Source organism: Haliotis rubra, unplaced genomic scaffold (assembly GCF_003918875.1).
Source record: "Haliotis rubra isolate DU_JTF1 unplaced genomic scaffold, ASM391887v1 Scf259, whole genome shotgun sequence".
In the NCBI taxonomy this organism is placed as follows: domain Eukaryota; kingdom Metazoa; phylum Mollusca; class Gastropoda; order Lepetellida; family Haliotidae; genus Haliotis; species Haliotis rubra.
This window is the reverse complement of record NW_025766658.1, coordinates 827,925-843,902: the sequence shown is the minus strand read 5'-3', so window position 1 is coordinate 843,902 and position 15,978 is coordinate 827,925. Positions and strand designations below refer to the sequence as shown.

General features: G+C 41.0%; 1 long non-coding RNA gene across 1 annotated transcript; it reads right to left on the bottom strand.

Annotated features, from left to right (window-relative positions):
• Window positions 1–6,910: 6,910 nt before the first annotated feature.
• Window positions 6,911–15,500, bottom strand: LOC124279950. Its single transcript, XR_006899536.1, has 3 exons — window positions 15,356–15,500; window positions 13,612–13,724; window positions 6,911–7,062 (listed from the first exon to the last, which is right to left on the bottom strand). It is a non-coding gene; the product is annotated as an uncharacterized LOC124279950 (long non-coding RNA).
• Window positions 15,501–15,978: the final 478 nt, after the last annotated feature.

Below are 15,978 nucleotides of genomic sequence, written 5' to 3'. Positions count from 1 at the left end.
TACGACAAGCAAGGGCTGCTGAAGACCAGTTCTATCCCGGATCTTCGTGGGTCTAAGATCATAAAGCGATATGGAGGTAATGTCAAGAAATAATAACAGGAAATGCATTTGGCAAGCCAGCGTTGATTGTTTGATGAAACAAAATTGTGAGTAACTTTAAAGAAATAGTTATTCTTTTCATTATGTTGGCTTTTGAAGGATTGACAAGTGGTAAAAATTCAAATATTTATGCATGTGATTTTTGCTACATGTGCAAAGAAAATATCAGACGTGACGAAGTCACTGTAATCTTGCGACATGTTTAAGAAAAATTATGTAAGTGGTGGTCAGGTTTTTATTAATCAGTTACCTTATATTGTGTACAATTCTTTTCTCAAATTATTTTGTGTGCAATATTGATTAAAAATAGCTTCACGTGCGTTTCTTTTGGGCTAGATATACAGCACATGGTTACATTATTACAATAGGAGATCTTGCATCATGTTCAATGAGATTAATATTGCAATTATTGGTTACATATTTGCGATATGTAGCTACATGAAAACATTCGCTTGTTTGTCGTTTAACGCCGCATTCAGCAATATTCCAGCAGCGGTCTGTAAATGATCGAATCTGGACCAGAACATCCCGTGATCAACAGCGTGAGCATCGATCTACACAATTGGGATACTATGACATGTGTCAACCAATCATTCAAAAATCATTCGTACTTACATGCGGTTACATAATTTTTATGTGTAACTACATGAAATCCACTTGTGGTTGTTATTATTGGACATTTATATAGCGCACATATCCACTCACTAGTGCATGCTCAAGGCTCTGGTATTATTTTCCCTCGATCATTGGATGTCAATCTCAACGGCACATCTTATTATCAAACTCAACTCCCTGGCGAGCATACAACCCTTGCTGCCACAAGGCGCACCGAGTTATTGCGGCTTTCCCATCCTTACGAGGTACTCATTCACAGCAGGGTGGACTGGGACACATAGTCACAGTACTTTGTCCAAGTTGCACGTTGCTATACCAGCAACTAGGTGTTTGCACGTATTCACGTGGCCACCATCTGGTCAAATACCAACAGATTCGTGGGGTTTGTGTACTGTTTGTGTACTGTACACTAGGGGTTGTGACAACACTGAAAGAGTCTGCACACAAAGTTGACTCCTAGGTTTTCACACCCGGTCACAGGTGGGCTCGATCCCGGCACCTCATGCTCGCTGGATCACTAGCCTTGCGCCATAGCCAGCTCGCCCACCACGCCCCCTGGGTTGTGTTTGAAGAGAACAAGGCTGTTACATAATAGCGATGATAGCTTTGTGATTTTATTTTTGAAGTTTTTTGGGACATCAGTCCAGGGGCGGATACAGCTTTTTGAGAAAGTGGGGGTGCACACTCTTGAGAAAAGGAGGGGTGCACACTTCATTTTCACCAGAGTTTCAATGGTCGTTTAACAAACTTTCACCACAGGAAAGGCGGGGAGGACCCCTGCACACACACACACACACCCTCTGGATCCGCCTATGCAGTCTGATGGCATTCTGCATGAAATCCGTCCATAATTACATACTCGTAACTACAATTTGTGTTTGCATAATGTGAATCCCCCATTTTCTTGCTAATTAATATGGTCTGGTGATTTTAAACCTATAACAATAACGACTGGCAAAAGGGGAACACCCCATCTTAGCTACATGAGAACAATTAATGGGTACATGTTGGCAGCACGTGGGTACATGTTGTGATGTAGAGCAGCGTGAAACCCATTCATCATGAAATTAGTGCAAATCGTGGCTCTGTGACAAGTAACTAGAAGAAACCAAGGCAGTGGGGTAGACTAGTAGTTAAAGCATTCGCTCGTGACGCCAAAAAACCCCTCTTCCACAAGCCCATGTCTGGTTTTCACAGTCGTCATAGTGCTGGAATTAGCAACGTGAAATTAAACTTAAAGTCATACGCTCGTAAGATGTATGCCAGTCATTTGGTGTGTTTCTCTCTCAAAATACTGTGTACCAGCAGGTTTTTTGTCTTCAATACGAGTCCAACCTCTCACTGAAGCACTAAATGTGATTCCATCACAACCTAATCGAAAGATCATTTACCATGTAGAATAGTCTGAAGGGTGTGTGATACTTCCGTAAAAAGTCCTACAAACGAATGAATGTTCAGAATAAATTGTTTGAGGTAATTTCTATTCCTGGGATGGATACATTTTGTATCATAATGTAGATCTGGGCTTTGTTAGAAAAACATTTGCAACGTGTTATTGGTATGTAATGGAATATTGGAAACCAAATTTTTAAAATGACATAAAAAACCTTAATCTCCACCATAATTGCCCCCGAATCGTCATTACTGAGGGGTCATACTGAAAGTCGATTTATCAGTATTTAAAAAGCGTCCCATTTCACCTCCACGAGTGCGGCAGTTCAACATCTAAAATTAACCATTTTGCAATCACATTCACTGTTACTTTCATGCAGTGCACGTGTATCGGCTAAACAAGTCTAGAATATGTGTCCACAGTTTCTGAAAATGAAGACAGTTTCAGGGCTCCTTTTCATTATATTTTATGATTATCATTTATAAACCGTTTCTTCAGTAAATATGTTCATTTCAGAGACTAGCTAGTCTATTACCTTCCACTAAACGCAACCGAACCCCAAACCCCAACCCCCAACCCCAACCGCACCCCTCACCCCCTGCATTATATGCCGGCCATTAAATAACATGAATGTCAGTAGCCATGTGAAGATCGTGAGAGATTGACTGCAACCTGAGAGAATCGCGCGTGATGCTAGTTTGACCTACAGGACAAGCAGCTGTGGTCATCACACCTGCATCCGGCACCAACTGCTGCACTTCAGCATGAGCTGGGTCGATGTGGTCAGAGTACTCGTGTGTTGACGAACAGATGATACTTTCGAACACGTGTTAAACGATCACCTAACGCTAGATGAACCCAATCCAGCTGGATAAAACTGATGCTGTTGCTCGCATTTTTGAATTCCATAATTTTTTAAACAACGAAATATTATAGGGACAACACATTTTTGACGGGAAGAGGAGGTATGTTTTGGAGTGAAAACTGAGCACAAATTTAACTCCCAGAATATTCAAGATCCCTAACTTATTTATGATTTTTAGTTTACATTCCATTGTCACAACATGGACAGGATTTACACATGTAGCAGAGCGTGGAGTCGTCCCACAGATGACATCCTTACTTTGTCAGTGTAGCAGGATGTGGAGTCGTCCCACAGATGGCATCCTTACCTTCTCAGTGTAGCAGGACGTGGAGTCATCCCACAGATGACATCCTTACCTTGTCAGTGTAGCAGGACGTGGAGTCGTCCCACAGATGACATCGTTACCATGTCAGTGTAGCAGGACGTGGAGTCGTCCCACAGATGACATCCTTACCTTGTCAACTTGCTGACTGGGTTAATCTCTTTGGTCATGTGGACAAGGCGTCCGATTTCGGATCAGACGTGCGTGGTTCGAATCCCAGCACGAGACTCGGAAATGTTACAGCCGCTGCAGACAATGTACGAGAACCCAGACCAGGGACAGTGAACCTAGGTCTTAAGTGGTACACGCTATTGTTTCAACTATCTGAGAGTGTGAGTTTGATTAAACAGTATCTGGGTTACATCAAGTGCTATCTTGATGGTGGAGGAAAACTCGAAAAGATGAAGGAATTATAGGCTTACCAACCCCACCCACGCGAGCACGGATAGTCAGGGCTTCCAACCAGCAAATATAGAATTCTGACACGCCCTAAGGTTGTCAAAATGTGGCAACATAGAAGACATGCTAAACGTGGACTACTTCACCACAGGATTCCCTCGCTACCAACACTAACGCATATTGAACAATATTCCAGGGTCCCAATCCACAAAGCATTCGTAGCACTACGACATTCGTAAGCCAATGGTAAACTATAGAGTTGCGACAGGTCGTAATTTTACGAACGCTTTTTGGATCGGGACCCAGTCTTATAACAGCGTGTCTACTTAAACTGAAAACCGCCAAAATCGCCCCAAAATATTTGAGAGAATGTCAGCGGTCGGAAAGCAGATTTGAACACTATTTCTATTTTTGTGTTCACACGAAATATGTCATATGAAGCTTATTCCACGAAGCATACTTCCGCTAATTAAAAAAAGACATACCCAATGAGGCCCAAAGGTCTAATCTCCAGGATATTGTTTATTTATGTGCTCACGCATCCGATCCGCGGTATCACATGCTTGTCGTATCATACACCCACACCCACGAGTCGTCCATATAGTTTCCCGCAGGGAGTAAAATACCGAAGACGTTTGTGTTATATGAAAAAGAATAATCAAATCAAATACACAAAATGTTCATGGTATATCAGTCGTAAATAACCGTCCCTTGTTTTCACGACCCTTCCATCAAATGTATCATGGCATCACGGCCCATCTTCTGAACCAGTCATGTTTGTAACTGGCCCTCCCTCAAGAATTATCGTTAAAATTGTTCTGGAGTTATATTTGTGTATGAACCAGAACACTAATCGGTTGCCATGGTCGTCGGTGAAATCACCTCGTGAAGTAAATGAATTCTAATCGCTTTTTACAACATGGATGGCACGATCCTCTGTGATAATGGTCTCCCAACTAAACTGATGTCACGTTACCGAAGAGAATGTAGCTTAAGGGCTTCTCCATCATGAATAATATACTATAGGAGATAAAACTGGTTTTGTTTATTTAAGAATACTATAGGGTAATGGACGGAAGGTCCGTGTGTGTGCATAAACCTGCAATATCAGATGTTCGATTGTCCTGCGGAAGGTATTAGCGGGAAAACTATTCATGGAGAACTTTGCCCACAGGAACTTTGCCCACAGGAACTTTGCCCACTGAAACTTTGCCCACAGGAACTTTGCCCACTGAAGACTTTGCCCACAGGAACTTTGCCCACTGAAACTTTGCCCACAAGGAACTTTGCCCACAGGAACTTTGCCCACTGAAACTTTGCCCACAAGGAACTTTGCCCACTGAAACTTTACCCACAGGAACTTTGCCCACTGAAACTTTGCCCACAAGGAACTTTGCCCACAGGAACTTTGCCCACAAGGAACTTTGCCCACTGAAGACTTTGCCCACTGAAACTTTACCCACAATTTGCCCACAAGGAACTTTGCCCACTGAAACTTTACACACGGGAACTTTGCCCAATGAAACTTTGCCCACAAGGAACTTTGCACACAGGAACTTGGCCCACAGGATCTTTGCCCACAAGGAACTTTGCCCACAGGAACTTTGCCCACAAGGAACTTTGCCCACACCAAATATTCCCCACAGGAACTTTGCCCACAAGGAACTTTGCCCACAGGAAATATTCCCCACAGGAACTTTGCCCACAAGGAGCTTTGCCCACGGGAACTTTGCCTACAAGGAACTTTACCCACAGGGAATTTCCCTACAGGAACTCTGCCCACTTGGAGCTCTCTGCCCACCACAATTTTTACAGGGGAGGTATTTTGCCCACAAGATGAATATTTTGCAAACCATAATCTGGGATCTGGGATGCTTCCCCCTGATAACTGTAGCATGATCCTTCGTGGAAGTTTTGGGTTTTGCTGCTTGCACTTCGTTTACATCACTACTGTGGGCATGTTCACTTTTACTTATCACATTGTCAATAGAAACATCCGTGGTTAATGAACCCTTACAACTAAACCCTCTTCTTTGGGAACATTCCCAGTGAATGTTTGACTTTCTTCAAACTTTTTTTAGCATACATTAAATTTATATCCATCATAGCAAAGTTTTTGACTACCCCTGTTATGTTTTAGAATGTTCATCTTGTAATGTTATGTAAGTCTATAAACACTGGAGTTAATGCTAATGAGATTAGCCTTACATACTTTACCCAGCTGGGTGAGTGAGTAGAAGGTGAGTATTAATTGTAATTAGAAAAAAGAAATACAAAGCAGCAGAGACTCTTCGTTGAAGAGAAATTAATGTTTGATTTCTTTTAGACTATAGTAAACTAAAACTTTTAACAGGTATCAAAAGAAATTACTCTTTGATTTGTCTCATCGACAGAAACAATGTCTTTGTGGATGGCAAAAATATATATGTGATTTTCATTGGCTTTGCTAGGCGGTAAATTCTGTGTCGTGGGTTAAATGGTTCACGGTCGATCTAAACTAGACACAGATTAGTGTTGGAGATTTGTGTTGGAGGCAGAACTGACCGTACCGTCACATGTGTTAAAGACGGAAACTAATAAATATTGAAAATACTTCTGAACTAAAAGTCAAACTTTAAACCGTTTAAGGCGGTGTTCTTGGCGCTGGGGAAGCCTAGAGGTTAAAGCGTCCGCTCGTCACGCCGACGACCCGGGTTCGATTCCCAACATGGGTACAATGTTTGCACCCCATTTCTGGTGTCCTCCGCCGTGGCATTGCTAGAATATTACTGAAAGCGGCGTAAAACCAAACTCACTCACTGTTCTGACATTGTTTAATGTGGAAGGAACGCCCGAAGTGATACCGAGCTTACACATTGACCACTTTAGTGAGCTGAGTCCCGATAATTACCTCCACAAGCATACTGCTGAGAGCCTGTATTCCTACCCGGAATCTAGACGTTCCATGTGTAAATGAGAGTAATGCCCTCTTTAAACAAACAATGAAAATATTTCTTTTTTCAATGTATTTCGAACGTAATGCATAGTCGGTATGGATGAAACCAGATATCGTCAAAACCACTGTTATCAAATGTTTGTGTGTCCAGTTTGACGTCGACGTCAACGTCACGACAACGTGGACTGACAACGACGTGGATAATGTTCACGCACATTAAACTCCATTGACTGAGTTGCATTGCCTTAGCTCCATAGTATCCTAGTATCGAGAAATGGTTTCTTTTAGTCCACAACACCGACATTTTCTGCAGTAGTAATGGCGGTAGTTGTTGTGGTGGCGATATGTTCGTCGTTTCCGGTTCAGCAGGGCGCCGCCATTTTGAAACAACTTTAACTTGGGAATGTTCTGAGCCAGGTCAAACTTTGCATTATCTGAAAAAAAATAATTAAATGAGATAGTTGCCAGCGTTTAAAGACTAGTTCTTATTGAATAATTGAATAACACACGTGTATTTTTTTCTGGGACATCGGTCAATCTCGCCCCTTTCCGTGACCGCAGGCAGGCATTATTCAGGCGATCTGTTCCGAATGTTACTTTCCTATGGAGAATCCTGGGGAGGTCTAGAGTTAGTAGCTGCGTGGCTGCGACTACGTACGTAGCTTATGTGTATCGCTCAACATTGACAATGCATCAACACGAATCTCTTTGTAAATAATCACCTATAATGTAAACCTTATTTTCGTTATGTTAATTGCTCTGTGTAAATGGAAAAATAGCCTGATTGCTTGGAATGAAAAAATGTATATTTTTTCAAATACTGCAATCTGTTGCGCATTACCAAGATATGTATGTATATATCGTAATATTGTTCATTACAGTAATTACAACATTCTCACTAAAGGAGACTTTATGTTGCTAGTGGATGGGTTATGTTGCTAGTGGATGGGTTATGTTGCTAGTGGATGGGTTATGTTCCTGGTGGATGAGTTATGCTGCAGATGGATGGGTTATGTTGCTGATGGATGGGTTATGTTGCTGATGGAAGGGTTATGTTGCTGATGGATGGACTATGCTGCTGATGGGTGGAATATGTTGCTGATGGATGAGTTATCCTGCAGATGGATGGCTTATGTTGCTGGTGGATGGCTTATGTTGCTACTGGATGGGTTATGTTGCTGATGGATGGGTTATGTTGCTGACGCATGGGTTATGCTGCTGATGCATGGGTTATGTTGCTAGTGGAAGGGTTATGTTGCTGATGGATGGCTTATGTTGCTTATGGATGGCTTATGTTGCTAGCGGATGGGTTATGTTGCTGATGGATGGGTTGTGTTGCTAGTGGATAGGTTATGTTCCTAGTGGATGCGTTGTGATGCTGATGGATAGGTTATGTTGCTGATGGATAGGTTATGTTGCTGATAGATAGGTTATGTTGCTAGTGGATGGGTTATGTTGCTGATGGATAGGTTATGTTGCTAGTGGATGGGTTATGTTGCTGATGAATAGGTTATGTTGCTGATAGACGGGTTATGTTGCTAGTGGATGGGTTATGTTGCTGATGGATAGGTTATGTGGCTAGTGGATGGGTTATGTTGCTAGTGCTGGATTATGTTGCTGATACATAGGTTATGTTGCTAGTGGAAGGGTTATGTTGCTGATGGATGGGTTATGTTACTAGTGGATGGGTTATGTTGCTGATGGATGGGTTATGTTGCAGATGGATGGGTTATGTTGCTGATGGATGGGTTATGTTCCTAGTGGATGGGTTATGTTGCTGATGGATGGGTTATGTTACTAGTGGATGGGTTATGTTGCTGATGTATGGCTTATGTTGCTGATGGATGGGATATGTTGCTGATGGATGGGTTATGTTGCTGATGGATGGGTTGTGTTGCTAGTGGATGGGTCATGTTGCTGATGGATGGGTTATGTTGCAGATGGATGGGTTATGTTGCTGATGGATGGGTTATGTTCCTAGTGGATGGGTTATGTTGCTGATGGATGGGTCATGCTGCTGATGGATGGGTTATGTTGCTAGTTGATGGGTTATGCTGCTAGTGGGTGAGTAGCGTGGCTAGTAGATGGGATATGCTGCTAATGGTTTCGTTATGTTGATGATGGATGATTATGTTGTTGATGGATGGACTAAGTTGCTGATGTAAGGATTATGTTACTACTGGATGGTTATATTGCAGATGGAAGGGTTATGTTGGAGATGGAAAGGTTATGTTGCTTATGGATGGCTTATGTTGCTGATGGTTGGGTTATGTGGCTGATGGTTTGGTTATGCTGCTGATGGTTTGGTTATGTTGCCAGTGGATGGATTATGTTACTTGTGGATGGGTTCTGTTGCTGATGGATGGTTTTTGTTGCAGATGGATGGGTCATGTTGCAGATGGATGGGTTATGCTGCAGACGGATGGGTTATGTTGCAGATGGATGGGTCATGTTGCAGATGGGTGGTTTTTGTTGCAGATGGATGGGTTATGTTGCTAGTGGATGTGTTATAATGCTTATGGATGGGTCTGTTGCAGATGGATGTGTTATAATGCTTATGGATGGGTTATGCAGCTGATGGATGTGTTTTAATGCTTATGGATGGTTTATGTTGGAGATGGATAGGTTATAATGCTTATGGATGGGTCATGTTTGCATATGGATATGTTATAATGCTTATGGATGTGTTATGCTGCTGATGGATGTGTTACAATGCTTATGAATGTGTCATGTTACAGATGGATGTGTTATAATGCTTATGGATTAGTTATGCTGCTGATGGATGTGTTATAATGCTTATGGATGGATCATGTTGCAGATGGATGTGTTATAATGCTGATGAATGGGTCATGTTGCAGATGGATGTGTTATAATGCTTATGAATGGGTCATGTTGTAGATGGATGTGTTATAATACTAATGGATGGGTTATGCTGCAGATGGATGTGTTATAATGCTTATAAATGGGTCATGTTGCAGATGGATGAGTTATAATACTTATGGATGGGTTATGCTGCTGATGGATGTGTTATAATGCTTATGAATGGGTTATGTTGCAGATGGATGTGTTATAATACTTATGAATGGGTTATGCAGCTGATGGATGTGTTATAATGCTTATGAATGGGTAATGTTGCAGATGGATGTGTTTTAATGCTTATGGATGGTTTATGTTGCAGATGGATGGGTCATGTTACAGATGGATAGGTTATAATGCTTATGGATTGGTTATGTTGCAGATGGATGGGTTATGTTGCCAGTGGATGGATTATGTTACTTGTGGATGGGTTCTGTTGCTGATGGATGGTTTTTGTTGCAGATGGATGGGTCATGTTGCAGATGGATGGGTTATGCTGCAGACGGATGGGTTATGTTGCAGATGGATGGGTCATGTTGCAGATGGGTGGTTTTTGTTGCAGATGGATGGGTTATGTTGCTAGTGGATGTGTTATAATGCTTATGGATGGGTCTGTTGCAGATGGATGTGTTATAATGCTTATGGATGGGTTATGCAGCTGATGGATGTGTTATAATGCTTATGAAAGGGTTATGTTGCAGATGGATGTGTTTTAATGCTTATGGATGGTTTATGTTGGAGATGGATAGGTTATAATGCTTATGGATTGGTTATATTGCAGATGGATGGGTTATAATGCTCATGGATGGGTCATGTTTGCATATGGATATGTTATAATGCTTATGGATGTGTTATGCTGCTGATGGATGTGTTACAATGCTTATGAATGTGTCATGTTACAGATGGATGTGTTATAATGCTTATGGATTAGTTATGCTGCTGATGGATGTGTTATAATGCTTATGGATGGATCATGTTGCAGATGGATGTGTTATAATGCTGATGAATGGGTCATGTTGCAGATGGATGTGTTATAATGCTTATGAATGGGTCATGTTGTAGATGGATGTGTTATAATACTAATGGATGGGTTATGCTGCAGATGGATGTGTTATAATGCTTATAAATGGGTCATGTTGCAGATGGATGTGTTATAATACTTATGGATGGGTTATGCTGCTGATGGATGTGTTATAATGCTTATGAATGGGTTATGTTGCAGATGGATGTGTTATAATACTTATGAATGGGTTATGCAGCTGATGGATGTGTTATAATGCTTATGAATGGGTAATGTTGCAGATGGATGTGTTTTAATGCTTATGGATGGTTTATGTTGCAGATGGATGGGTCATGTTACAGATGGATAGGTTATAATGCTTATGGATTGGTTATGTTGCAGATGGATGGGTTATATTCCTCATGGATGGGTCATGTTTGCATATGGATGTGTTATAATGCTTATGGATGTGTTATGCTGCTGATGGATGTGTTATAATGCTTATGGATGGGTTATGCTGCAGATGGATGTGTTATAATGCTTATGAATGGGTCATGTTGCAGATGGATGTGTTATAATGCTTATGAATGGGTTATGTTGCAGATGGATGTGTTATAATACTTATGGATGGGTTATGCTGCTGATGGATGTGTTATAATGCTTTTGGATGGGTTATGCTGCTGATGGATGTGTTGTAATGCTTATGAATGGGTCATGTTGCAGATGGATGTGATATAATGCTTATGAACGGGTTATGCTGCTGATGGATATGTTACAATGCTTATGAATGGGTCATGTTGTAGATGGATGTGTTGTAATGCTTATGAATGGGTCATGTTGCAGATGGATGTGTTATAATGCTTATGAATGGGTCATGTTGCAGATGGATGTGTTATAATACTTATAAATGGGTCATGTTGCAGATGGATGTGTTATAATGCTTATGAATTGGTTATGCTGCTGATGGATGTGTTATAATGCTTATGAATGGGTCATGTTGCAGATGGATGTGTTATAATACTTATGAATGGGTTTTGTTGCTGATGGATGTGTTATAATGCTTATGAATGGGTTATGTTGCAGATGGATGTGTTATAATGCTTATGAATGGGTTATGTTGCAGATGGACGTGTTATAATACTTATGAATGGGTTTTGTTGCTGATGGATGTGTTATAATGCTTATGAATGGGTCATGTTGCAGATGGATGTGTTATAATGCTGATGAATGGGTCATGTTGCAGATGGATGTGTTATAATGCTGATGAATGGGTCATGTTGCAGATGGATGTGTTATAATGCTTATGAATGGGTTATGTTGCAGATGGATGTGTTATAATGCTTATGAATACATCATGTTGCAGATGGATGTGTTATAATGCTTATGGATGGGTTATGCTGCTGATGGATGTGTTATAATACTTATGAATGGGTTATGCTGCAGATGGATGTGTTATAATGCTTCTGAATGGGTTATGTTGCAGATGGATGTGTTATAATGCTTATAAATGGGTTATGCTGCAGATGGATGTGTTATAATGCTTATGAATGGGTTATGTTGCAGATGGATGTGTTAGAATGCTGATGAATGGGTCATGTTGCAGATAGATGTGTTATAATGCTTCTGAATGGGTTATGTTGCAGATGGATGTGTTATAATGCTTATGAATGGGTTTTGTTGCAGATGGATGTGTTATAATGCTTATAAATGGGTTATGCTGCAGATGGATGTGTTATAATGCTTATGAATGGGTTATGTTGCAGATGGATGTGTTAGAATGCTGATGAATGGGTCATGTTGCAGATAGATGTGTTATAATGCTTCTGAATGGGTTATGTTGCAGATGGATGTGTTATAATGCTTATGAATGGGTCATGTTGCAGATGGATGTGTTATTAATGTAAGTATTGATGAGAGAAATGCAATATTATTTTGAGAGAAGTGTGGCGTGATAGTGTGCCTTTAAATTGTCCCATAATTTTCAATAATAGTTTCTCGGGTCCCTTCATTCGGGACAAGAAAGTTCAGCCGTTTTGGCCAACATATTTCTCAATGTTAATGAGATCATTAGTTTCCATTATAAACAGAAACCCTCAGGCACATGATTATAATTGTTTTTCCTACAATCAATGGTTGCTCTATAATTGTTCTTCGGTTTACCAGCTCGTTATGTGCCACAGACCCTATTTAAAAAGCGTCAGCGGCAAGTATAATACATGGAGGCAAAAATCAATCGCCCTATTTCTTTGTTTTCTTTTGTTTTTTTGTAAACTATGTTAATTATTTCATTGTTACTTCACATACAATATACAACACATACAATAAATTTAGCCTAAGTTTCTTCAGGATGCCAACTTACGACAGAGATAGTACTTCACCTTGGGTCTGGCTTGCATATGAGAGTAAAGTGTTAGAAAATGTTAACGCACATGCAGCACTATTAGTGTTTCCTTTAGTTCTGAAGTCAATGAAAAATTGTCCATTAATTTAATAGTTTGGTAACACCAAAGATCTCGCGTTTGTAATGTTTTAGAAGATTTAACAGCGTTCAATTTACGCGCGTTCGGAACGGTTTACTATTCAATTTACTGAATGAGTGAGTGAGTTTAGTTTTATGTTTCAGCAATATTCCAACAATACCACGACGGGCAATGACCTTGCTTTTCACTCAAAACCCAGCTGTTTTACCTCCTAATTTATTATTTTCATACCTAATTCATACGACCTTGTTAATTACGTTATTCAGATTCTACAGTATTGTAAACAGTTGTAGATTCTGATAGTTCTTATCTAAAAACACCAGAATCAGAACAACCAAGGCCCGCATATCTGCACAGCATATCAGAATACATGATTGTGGAATTTGTGGTACAGCAGCAGTCATTTGGAACTAAATCAATCTTTTTAATTTGAAAAAAATCAATATAAAAAGGTTTTTCTTTAAATATATACAATGCAAAACCATTTCTAGGTGAGACCATAGGATAATTTACTGATAAAACAAATGCGATTTTCACGAAATAATTTGATTTTTTCCGTCAGATGGCACCTTGGGGTCAGTGCTTCAAGTCTTGCTGTCTGTGACTAAGGCAGTGTTTGTATCAGTAAGATCTCGCAACAGACGTACCTGCGACGAGATTACGTGAAGTCGGGGTGGCTGTAAGGAGTTGTGTCAACAGCATCGTGACGGCGAGGTGTGCAAGGAGTTTGTACATAGGCATCGCTTCTGTTTCTCAAAATCTGGAAATACACATTGCAAAATCAAAGGAAGTGCGTGCTGCAAAGAGGTTAGTTCGAAAACGTTGTAAAATCAAACTGTTTTGTAATGGGAAGTTTTCACTGGATGCTGGATACGTTTGCAAGGTACTGTAGTTTTGAATGACGTAAGGGACCGTTCATAATTTATGGCTTGGGGTGGGGTGTGTTGATGATGGTTTTTATGGAGAAGCATGTACAATGTGAATGCCCCCTCAGATTTATGTACAAAATAAGTGACTCCCCTGCATGTCATGTACAAAATCAATGACACCCCCTCCCTCCCCATAATTTCTAAGCATAATTTTAAACATATTTTTATGCACAAAATTGATGACCCCCCTAGTACGTGTGTACACAATTGATGCCCCCTAGCTCGCTGGAACAAAATGGGTGACACCCCCAGCCCCCCTTAAAATCATCATCACCCCACACACACACCACACCGCACCACACACCCTAGCCTTAAATTATGAACGGTCCCTTAACTCAAACCACTCCTTCCACTTAACAGGGGGAAACTCTAAGCAATCCCAAGAATGACTAGGTACAGAATCGTTTGTTTCTGATTATGTAGGGGGTTGGGGGACCCTAGGGATTAAAACGTTTGTGAATAAAATTTATGGACAACAAATTTCCCAGTAAAGCCTGATGCGCATCAAGAGACCGAGTGGTGCCGAAGTGAGCCGAGCTTTGCCGACCGTCGGTCAGCAATGATCGGGAAGGCTCGACGGCTTGTGACAACCATCGGAGGAAGACTGACTGACTGACTGAGTTTGGTTTTACGCCGCTTTTAGCAATATTCCAGCAACATCACGGCGGAGGACACCAGAAATGGGCTTCACACATTGTACCCATGTGGGGATTCGAACCCGGGTCTTCGGCGTGACGAACCAACGCTTTAAGCACTGAGCTACCCCACCGCCCCCAGAGGAAGAAGGCTGGTGGTGGAAACATAAACTGGGATAAACAATTTTAACTTTCGATTTTGAAAACAGATTATTTTTGTTTATAACATTTGTACTCGATGTGAACAATTACGGTTTACAATATAAATCTTGACATTGATCCTTTCCAAATGCACAATCGTTAGTGTGCCATTGACGGTAGCGGCTGTTGTATATTGTTCAAAGCTTAAAAGACGGAAATATGCTTGAGCTTAAAATTTTGTTTGATTATGAAACGGAATATTTTGTTCGTTTCACCAAGAAATTCGGGGCGGTGGGGTAGCGTAGTGGTTAAAGCGTTCGTTCGTCACGCCGAAGATCCGGGTTCGATTCCCCTCATGGGTACAATATGTGAAGCCCATTTCTGGTGTCCCCCGCCGTGATATAGCTGGAATATTGCTAAATGCGGCGTAAAACAGAACTCACTCAGTCACACCAAGGAGTTCAGGCGGCTCAACGATTAAAAATCGGGATAATTTTAAATAACCTTTTTGAAGCGAAATTTTGAAGGCCGGGGCGATAAAAAACATAAAGAGAAACACACAAATACATGTAGACGGCCTATGTCGTGAAAAAAAACTTTACAATTCATCTGAAGTTGTTTTTAACAAACGAAATAACAATGCTATAAAACATGTCATGCAGTGAAGTGTTGAAGCCGCTACCTACCACAGACAACCACGGTGCCGTCAGCTGCCGCCTCGGATGCAGTGTGAACGGAAGAGGAGGCGCCTGAGTTGGGCACTTGTATATACATACAGCGCGTGCCACGTGGTGCGAGAACACGGAACCGGCGTCCATCAGTGACGTCACAGAACAATACCCGATCTGCAAAATATCCAAGGCTGGTTGAACTCATTGCAATTGCAAGTTCGACTTTAAATTTAACAACAATTTGTTCGTATTTACTGTAAATAATAACCTCCTGATTCCTGTCATGTTGTGTTAATGGCGGAAACCAAATGTCAAACAATTATGTTTTGTGTTTGAATCTGGCTGACATTTCTACACTATACTAATAACTAAATATACGTCCAGTGAGCTGTCAATCATTTTGATGAAGACAGATATGCTACAGAATGGTAGCCTCTATCACGTGGCCGATGTCTGTGGCAGCGCGGACATTGCATATAATGGTCCGAGACTTGGCCTCATTATTTTTCCAACAATTTGATTGTCTGTAGCATGTTTGTGCCTTACTACCTGATCAAATACATGTATAAAGCGACGTATAGCATTCTCCCGCTCTCAATCCCTCACTCACTCGAGTTTCTTTTGTATCAAGTTGTAGA